Genomic DNA, 10,704 nt, shown 5'->3' with positions numbered 1-10,704 from the left:
CCAGCTCTGGATAAGATTTGCTCTCATTGTCTTCGCTCGAAGACATAGGATTTGGGTTGAGCATCACTTCAGTCACTCTTCGCGCTCCATAGTCTTCACTCAATGTCTTCTCATTTCATAGTCTTCAATGTGAACCTCTTCACACACCACCATTATCTTCAATGTCTTCATACATTTTTAGGGGTCATCTCCGGTAGGTAAACCGAATCAGCGAGGGACACTACCTGCGTTATCCTGCAATTCTCACAAACGCATTAGTCTCTCAACCAACTTTGTCGTCAATACTCCAAAACCAACTTCGGGTGGCACTAGATGCACTTACAAAACTAATGCATAAAAACTAGGTATGAAAGGGATATGATCAAAGTGTGAACTTGCCTGTACTGTTGATGAAGATAATTCACACTTAACTCCTGATAGTTCTATTCGTCACACTTTGTTCAATCTATCGTAAGCAAACAATAATAACCACACATAAGCAACCACTCAAAAGAAAACAATTCAGTAAACATCAAAACCAAGCAAATAACTCTTGCAGCATAAAACAATTTCTAACAGTACCAAAACGATGTGGATTTTGCCTTATCATAAAGTTTTGGTCAAGGGCTTCGATTTGGATAAAGAATCAACTCAAACAAAGTTATAAAACTCAAGTTATGATCAAACGAAGTTCAAATACTAAACTGTTTGAAAGTCAAATTTTAAACTTTCAAAAATATGTTTAAGTTGTTTATTTGGATAGAGGGGATCATAACGAAGAAGTGGGCGTTGATTTCGTTGGATTTGGATACACGAGTAAAAAGATGTGGGCGTTTGAAAACCAGGGGCTAAACTGAAAAATAAAACATCTACAAAGAAGTCCCTGACTTAAAAAAACAGAAAAAGAAAAAGCCTATCGAGCGAACGCTCGCTAACAGTGAGTAAATAACGAATTCGTTTGCTATGAAGACCTAACCAGTGAACGTTTTCTAATTAGATCTAAATAAAAGAAAACCCGACTTAAGTTGAAAAACCGAAGAAATCGGTTCGGGTTTTGTGCGGGTTTTACCGGTTCGTGAAGAAAAACCCACGGCAGCGGATCTTCCGGCTCCGACAGATAGGGCGGCGGCGGCGGCTCCGGCGAACTCGGGGACAGTGGCCCCGGGGTCGGCGGCGAGGGGCGGAGACAACGGCGAGGGGCGGAGGTGGTGGAGTGCGGCGGAGCAGCGGCTTCGGCGGGGGAGTTTGTCATCGTCGGCGGCGGCTTCGAGATGCGGCGGCACGGAGCGATGCGAGGAGGCGAGCGGCGTCGGGGAGAGAGGGGCGAGGAGAGCCGGCCTCGGATTTTAAAGGCCAGGGCCTCGGGAGGCGTGGGCGAGGGGCAGGCGCGGCGGCGCCGGACTCCGGGAGGAGTCCCGGTCGGGGACGACGGGTGAGGCGGCGAGGCGCTGGGCCGGCCCAGTCGGCGACGGGGAAAAGTTTTTTTTTAAAACAAATATTTAGAGAACTAAAATAATAAAAACAAAATAACTAAAAGTATTATATAGGCATATAATATATCAAAATTTACAGAAAATTATTTCCTACAAGATGAACATTATTCTATCTTCAAATAAAATACACACAAATTAAAATAAAACAAAGAGTGCTACAACTCTAATAAAATCCAATAAAAATCATTTTAAAAATACCAAAATTAATTCAGATTTATTTCTCTCCAATTTTCTGATGTAGGGAATCATTTTACCCTAATTTCCATATATTTTATTTTTGGAGAAAAATAATTTAAATAAAACCCAAATAACTCCAAATTGAAAATAATTTCAAAAGGACTTTAAATTGGATTTCTTTTAAACTCCCAACTCATATTTCATAGGTTTTGAAGAAGTCATTTTATCTTCTCTCATGAAAATCATTGAGTTGCTTAAAGTTTATGAATTTAAAAAAATATTTCCAAATGAAATTCAAATCTTCTCAAAACCCTTTTCATTTATTTAAATGGAAGAAGGCATGTCATCTTCTCTCCAGGGTTTTGTATTTGAAAATAATTTGAAATTTAAGGAGATTAAAAAGCAAAAATGAAAGTTTTGGAAAGTCCTTTTATTCCCTCTCATTTAACTTTCAAAAAAAATCAATTTCACTCAACTTCACTCAATCAATCAAACAACAATCAAAACTATCTATTTTATATAACATTCCAAAATTTAGAATTTTGGGATGTTACATAATAACACATAATCACCTACGTTAAACTCACGCTTTTGTATCCTTTTGTCATGCCAGCGTTTGACTTTTTCTTTGAATAGCTTGGCATTCTCATAGGCTTGGGTTCTCCATTCATCAAGTGAGCTAATATCAAATAACCTCTTCTCACCGGCAAGTGTGAAGTCATAGTTGAGCTCTTTAATAGCCCAATATGCTTTATGTTCAAGTTCAAGAGGTAAGTGACATGCTTTTCTATAAACCATATTATACGGAGACATACCCATAGGATTTTTGTATGCAGTTCTATAGGCCCATAATGCATCATCAAGTTTTTTGGACCAATTCTTTATAGATCTATTGACAGTCTTTTGCAAAATTAATTTGAGCTCTCTATTGCTCAACTCTACTTGACCACTAGACTGCCGGTGATAAGGAGATGTGATTCTATGATTAACATCATACTTAGCAAGCATCTTACGGAAAGCACCATGAATAAAGTGTGAACCACCATCAGTCATAAGATATCTAGGGACTCCAAACCTCAGAAAAATAACTTCTTTAAGCATTTTAATAGAAGTGTTATGATCAACACTACTAGTTGGAATAGCTTCTACCCACTTAGTCACGTAATCAACAGCAACTAAAATATGTGTGTAACCATTAGAGGCAGGAAAAGGTCCCATATAATCAAAGCCCCAAACATCAAACAATTCAATAACAAGAGAATAATTCATAGGCATTTCTTGACGTCTACTAATATTACCAATTCTTTGACATTCATCACAAGATAAGAAAAACTTACAAGCATCTTTGAAGAGAGTAGGCCAATAAAAACCAGATTGCAATACCTTATGTGCAGTTCTATCTCCAGCGTGGTGTCCTCCATAGGATTCAGAGTGACACTTGTGTAGGATCTGTTCCTGTTCATGCTCGGGTGCACAACGTCTAATAACACCATCTACTCCTTCTTTATAAAGGTGTGGGTCGTCCCAGAAGTAATGTCTTAAATCATAAAAGAACTTTTTGTTTTGCTAGTATGTGAAACTAGGTGGTATAAATTTAGCAACAATGTAATTAGCATAATCAGCATACCAAGGAGCAATATGAGAAGCGTTAATGACCGCTAATTGTTCGTCAGGAAAGCTATCATCAATAGGCAGTGGGTTATCAAGAACATTCTCTAACCTAGACAAGTTGTCTGCAACGGGGTTCTCAGCTCCCTTTCTATCAATAATATGCAAATCAAATTCTTGGAGCAAGAGAACCCATCTAATAAGTCTAGGCTTAGCATCTTTCTTTTCCATAAGATATTTAATAGCAGCATGATCAGTGTGAATAGTAACTTTAGAATCAACAATATAAGGTCTAAACTTATCACAAGCAAACACAACTGCTAAGAATTCTTTTTCAGTAGTAGCATAATTTGTCTGGGCAGTATCAAGAGTCTTACTAGCATACTGGATAACATTAAATTTCTTACCAACTCTTTGCCCTAGAACATCACCTACAACATAATCACTAGCATCACACATAATTTCAAAGGGTAAATTCCAATCAGGTGGCTAAACAATAGGTGCAGTGAGCAAAGCTTTCTTAAGTATTTCAATTGCTTCTACACAATCATCATCAAAGACAAAAGGAATATCTTTTTGCAATAAATTAGTCAGAGGCCTAGAGATTTTAGAAAAGTCCTTAATGAACCTCCTATAAAAACCGGCATGACCAAGGAAACTTCTTATACCTTTTTATGTCCTTGGGACAAAGCATCTTTTCAATAGCATCAACTTTGGCTTTATCAACTTCAATACCTCTCTCGGAAATCTTATGGCCCAAGACAATGCCTTCATTAACCATAAAGTGGCACTTTTCCCAATTCAAGACGAGACTAGTGTCTTCACATCTCTGCAAAACTCGATCAAGGTTGCTCAAGCAATCATCAAAAGAGGATCCATAAATGGAGAAATCATCCAAGAATACCTCACAAATCTTTTCACAAAAGTCACAGAATATAGCCGTCATGCATCTTTGAAAGGTATCAGGTGCATTACATAAACCAAAAGGCATACGTCTATAAGCAAAAGTACCGAAAGGGCAAGTAAAAGTAGTTTTTGATTGATCCTTTGCTGACACAAGTATTTGAGAGAAACCAGAATAACCATCTAGAAAGCAGAAATGTGTGTGTTTGGATAGTCTTTCTAGCATTTGATCGATAAAAGGTAAAGGGTAATGATCTTTCTTAGTAGCTTTGTTTAATTTACGGAAATTGATTACCATCCTATAACCTGTAATAATTCTTTGCGGGATCAATTCATCTTTATCATTAGGAACGACAGTAATACCTCCCATTTTAGGAACACAATGGACATGGATTACCCAATCACTATCAGCAACGGGATAAATTATACCTTCCTCAAGGAGCTTTAGTATCTCCTTTCTTACCACTTCTTTCATCTTAGGATTCAATCGTCGTTGAGGGTCTCTAACTGGTTTGGCATTGTTCCCCAAATTAATTTCGTGTTGGCATAACGTGGGACTAATGCCCTTGAGATCATCCAAAGTATATCCAATAGCAGCACGGTGCTTCTTCAGAGTTTTCAATAATCTTTCTTCTTCTTACTCTAAAAGGTTAGCACTAATAATAATAGGATATATTTTCTTTTCATCAAGACAAGCATATTTAAGATTATCAGGTAATGGTTTGAGTTCAAACACGGGATAACCCTTGGGTGGAGGGGTTCCCCTAGAATTTCAACGGGTAGGTTGTGTTTCAGAATAGGTTCCTGTTGAAGGAACACTTCATCTATTTCCCTTCTTTCCTTCATAAACATATCATTTTCATGGTCTAGCAAATATTGTTCTAACGGATCAGTAGGAGGCATGGCAATAGAAGCAAGACCAATAATCTCATCCTTACTAGGTGATTCTCTATCACGAGGTTGTCTATGAAACTTAGCAAAATTAAACTCATGAGACACATCCTATAAGACAATTGTAACAGTATCCTTTTCACAATGAATCCTAGCATTAACAATATTCAAGAAGGGTCTACAAAAAAATGGGACAAAAGTCAACTTGTGGGGAACCAAGAACAAGAAAATCAGTAGGATATTTAACCTGCCCACACAAGACTTCAACATCTCTAACAATCCCAACTGGTTTAATGGTGTCCCTATTAGCAAGCTTAATGGTAACATCAATATCTTCTATTTCAGAGGGTGCAATATCATGCAGAATTTCTTTATATAAATCATAGGGTATTGCACTAGCACTAGCACCCATATCACATAAGCCATGATAACAATGATCTCCTATTTTAACAGAAATAACAGCCATGCCTAAAACAGGTCTATAAATCTTAGCATCTGGTTTAACAATATTAGCAGTCTCACCACAGAAATGAATAACATGCCCATCTAAATCATCATCCATGAGATCTTTAACCATAGCAATACTAGGTTCAACTTTGATTTGCTCAGGAGGTGTATAAGTCCTAGTATTACTCTTACGAACAACAGTCGAAGTTTTAGCATGATCCTTTATCCTAACAGGAAAAGGAGGTTTGTCAACATAAGTAGTAGGAACAATTGGATCACTATAAGTGACAGTCTTTTCTTCAACTGTAATGGGTGCAACTACTTTTACTTCAATGGGAGGATTATATTTAAACCACTTCTCCTTAGGGAGATCAACGTGAGTAGCAAAAGATTCACAGAAAGAAGCTACTATCTCAGAGTCAAGTCCATACTTAGCGCTAAATCCACGAAAAGCATCGGTATCCATAAAAGATTTAACACAATCAAACTTAGGTGTCATACCTGACTCCTTACCATTGTCGGAACCCCAATCTTCAGAGTTGTGTTTAATTCTTTCCAATAAGTCCCAGTTGAATTCAATAGTCTTCAGCATATAAGAACCAACACAGGAAGTATCGAGCATGTTGCGATCATTGGGAGAAAGACGAGCATAATTTTTTTGAATAATCATTTCTCTGGAGAGCTCATGATTGGGGCATGAATATAACATTGACTTAAGCCTCCCCCAAGCTTGAGCGATGCTTTCTCCTTCGCGAGGCCAGAAATTATATATGTAATTACGATCATGATGAACAAGATGCATAGGATAGAACTTCTGGTGAAATTCCAACTTCAATCGTTTATAATTCCAAGATCCCGTATCATCACATAGCCTATACCATGTCAATGCATCCCCCTTCAAAGATAAAGGGAAGACCTTCCTCTTGACAACATCATCGGGAATACCTGCAAACTTAAATAATCCACAAACTTCATCCACAAAGATAAGGTGTAAATCGGGATGCAATGTTCCATCTCCTGCAAAGGGATTAGCTAGCAGTTTCTCTATCATACCCGAAGGAATCTCAAAGTAAATATTCTCAGTAGGTTCAGTAGGTTGAGGAGCAACTCTTTGCTCTTCTGGTCGGGGTGAAGATACCCCGAACAAGCCCCTCAAAGGATTTGTTTCCATAGTAACAAGTGAAAGAAAATTTCAGCACACTATATAAATGTTTCCTTACCAAGTTCCACTCACCAAAGGCGCTTCACTCCCCGGCAACGGTGCCAGAAAAGAGTCTTGATGACCCACAAGTATAGGGGATCTATCTTAGTCCTTTCGATAAGTAAGAGTGTCGAACCCAACGAGGAGCAGAAGGAAATGACAAGCGGTTTTCAGTAAGGTTTTCTCTGCAAGCACTGAAATTGTAGGTAACAGATAGTTTTGTGATAAGATAAATTGTAATGAGTAACAATCAATGAAAGTAAATAAAGTGCAGCAAGGTGGCCCAGTCCTTTTTGTAGCAAAGGAAAAGCATGGACAATTTCTTATAATGAGAAAAGAGCTCCCGATGACACATGGGAATTATCGTCAAGCTAGTTTTCATCACGCTCATATGATTCGCGTTCGGTACTTTGATAATTTGATATGTGGGTGGACCGGTGCTTGGGTACTGCCCTTACTTGGACAAGCATCCCACTTATGATTAACCCCTATTGCAAGCATCCGCAACTACAAAACAAGTATTAAGGTAAACCTAACCACAACATTAGACATATGGATCCAAATCAGCCCCTTACGAACCAACGCATAAACTAGGGTTTAAGCTTCTGTCACTCTAGCAACCCATCATCTACTTATTACTTCCCAATGCCTTCCTCTAGGACCAAATAATGGTGAAGTGTCATGTAGTCGACGTTCACATAACACCACTAGAGGAAAGACAACATACATCTCATCAAAATATCGAACGAATACCAAATTCACATGACTACTAATAGCAAGACTTCACCCATGTCCTCGGGAACAAACGTAACTACTCACAAAGCATGTTCATGTTCATAATCAGAGGAGTAATAATATGCATTAAGGATCTGAACATATGATCTTCCACCAAGTAAACCAATTAGCATCAACTACAAGGAGTAATCAACACTACTAGCAACCCACAGGTACCAATTTGTGGTTTTGATACAAGATTGGATACAACAGATGAACTAGGGTTTTGAGAGGAGATGGTGCTGGTGAAGATGTTGATGGAGATTGACCCCCTCCAAATGAGAGGATCGACGGTGATGACGATGGTGATGATTTCCTCCTCGCGGAGGGAAGTTTCCCCGGCAGAACAGCTCTACCGGAGCTCTAGATTGGTTTCGCCAAGGTTCGCCTCGTGGCGGCGGAGTTTCATCCCATAAGCTTGCCTCTGATTTTTTCCAGGGTAAAAGCCTTCATATAGCAGAAGGTGGGCACCAGAGGGCCACCAGGGGGCCTAGGAGACAGGGGTTCGCCCCCCACCCTCTTGGCCTGGGTGTGGGCCCCCTTTAGTAGTTTCTTCGCTCAATAATTGTTATTAATTCCAAAAATAACTTTCATGGAGTTTCAGGAGTTTTGGAGCTGTGCAGAATAGGTTTCCAATATTTGCTCCTTTTCCAGCCAGAATTCCAGCTGCCGCCATTCCTCCTCTTCATGGTAAACCTTGTAAAATAAGAGAGAAGAGCCATAAGTATTGAGAGATAATGTGTAATAACAACCCATAATGCAATAAATATTGATATAAAAGCATGATGCAAAATGGACGTATCAGAAAACCTCCCCCTGGATTGCATCGTTGAAGATGATTGAAGGAGCCATCAAGCCTTATCGCGATGGCACAGTGGAACTCTCAATGAAAGCACCAATGTCGGTGTCAAAACCGGCGGATCTCGGGTAGGGGGTCCCGAATTATGCGTCTAAGGCTAATGGTAACATGAGGAAGGGGACACGATGTTTTACCCAGGTTCGGGCCCTCTCAATGGAGGTAATACCCTACTTCCTGCTTGATTGATCTTGATGATATGAGTATTACAAGAGTTGATCTACCACGAGATCGTAGAAGCTAAACCCTAGAAGCTAGCCTATGATTATGATTGTTGTTCTACGGACCAAACCCTCCGGTTTATATAGACACGGAGGGGGCTAGGATTACATAGAGTCGGTTACAGAGAAGGAGATCTACATATCCGATTTGCCAAGCTTGCGTTCCACGCAAAGGAGAGTCCCATCCGGAGACGGGACGAAGTCTTCAATCTTGTATCTTCATAGTCCAAAAGTCCGGCCAAAGTATATAGTCCGGCTGTCCGAGGACCCCTTAATCCAGGACTCCCTCACCTATATTTACAAGAAAGTGAGTGGGAGCTCTGTAGCATTTCTGATCTTATATGTAGATGACATATTGTTGATTGGAAATGATATAGAATTTCTGGATAGCATAAAGGGATACCCGAATAAGAGTTTTTCTATGAAAGACCTTGGAGAAGCTGCTTACATATTGGGCATCATGATCTATAGAGATAGATCAAGACGCTTGATTGGACTTTCACAAAGCACATACCTTGATAAAGTTTTTGAAGAAGTTCAAAATGGATCAATCAAAGAAAGGGTTCTTGCTTGTGTTACAAGGTGTGAAGTTGAGTTAGACTCGAAGCCCGACCACCATAGAAGATAGAGAGAAAATGAAAGTCATTCCCTATGCTTCAGCCATAGGTTCTATCATGTATGCAATGCTGTGTACCAGACCTGATGTATGTCTTGATATAAGCATAGCAGGGAGGTACCAAAGTAATCCTGGAGTGGAGCACTGGACATTTGTCAAGAACATCCTGAAATACCTGAAAAGGACTAAGGATATGTTTCTCGTCTATGGAGGTGAAAACGAGCTCGTCTTAAATGGTTAAGTCGATGCAAGCTTTGACACTGATCCGGATGACTCTAAGTCGCAAACCGGATACGTTTTTTTATTAAATGGAGGAGCTACCAGTTGGTGCAGTTCCAAGCAGAGCATCGTGGCGGGATCTACGTGTGAAGCAGAGTACATTGCTACTTTTGAAGCAGCAAATGAAGGAATTTGGATGAAGGAGTCCATATCCGATCTAGGTGTCATACCTAGTGCATCGGGTCCGATGAAAATCTTTTGTGACAATACTAGTGCAATTGCCTTGGCAAAGGAATCCAGATTTCATAAGAGAACCAAGCACATCAAGAGACACTTCAATCCATCCGCCACCAAGTGTCGTAAGGGGGCATATAGATTTGAAAAAGACACACGGATCTGAATGTTGTAGACCCATTGACTAAGCCTCTCTCACGAGCAAAACATGATCAGCACCAAAGCTCCATGGGAGTTAGAATCATTACTATGTAATCTAGATTATTAACTCTATTGCAAGCGGGAGACTGAAGGAAATATGCCCTAGAGGCAATAGTAAAGTTATTATTTATTTCCTTAATTCATGATAAATGTTTATTATTCATGCTAGAATTGTATTAACCGGAAACTTAGTACATGTGTGAATACATAGACAAAATACATAGTCCCTATGCCTCTACTTGACTAGCTCGTTAATCAAAGATGGTTAAGTTTACTAACCATAGACATGTGTTGTCATTTGATGAACGGGATCACATCATTAGGAGAATGATGTGATGGACATGACCCATCCATTAGCTTAGCATTATGATCATGTTAGTTTCATTGCTATTGCTTTCTTCATGACTTATACAAGTTCCTCAGACTATGAAATTATGCAACTCCCGAATACCGAAGGAACACTTCGTGTGCTACCAAACGTCACAACATAAAAGGGTGATTATAAAGGTGCTCTACAGGTGTCTCCGAAGGTGTTTGTTGGGTTGGCATAGATCGAGATTAGGATTTGTCACTCCGTATTTTGGAGAGGTATCTCTGGACCCTCTCGGTAATACTCATCACTATAAGCCTTGCAATTATTGTAACTAATGAGTTAGTTGCGAGATGAAGTATTACGGAACGAGTAAAAAGACTTGCCGGTAACGAGATTGCACTACAAAAAAAAGAAACAACCGTGACATTTTGGGCCGAATGAATTTTTTTCTGTCATACATATGACACTTCTATGACGATAATTGCGACAAAACCCGGTATCATCATAGATGTGGTGGGCTCCTACTTCTATGACAAAAAATGATGACAGAAAATGGGCTTTTCGTCCTAGG

The sequence above is a fragment of the Triticum aestivum genome, chromosome 4B (assembly GCF_018294505.1).
Source record: "Triticum aestivum cultivar Chinese Spring chromosome 4B, IWGSC CS RefSeq v2.1, whole genome shotgun sequence".
NCBI classification, from domain to species: domain Eukaryota; kingdom Viridiplantae; phylum Streptophyta; class Magnoliopsida; order Poales; family Poaceae; genus Triticum; species Triticum aestivum.
Note: the sequence above shows the minus strand (reverse complement) of the source record.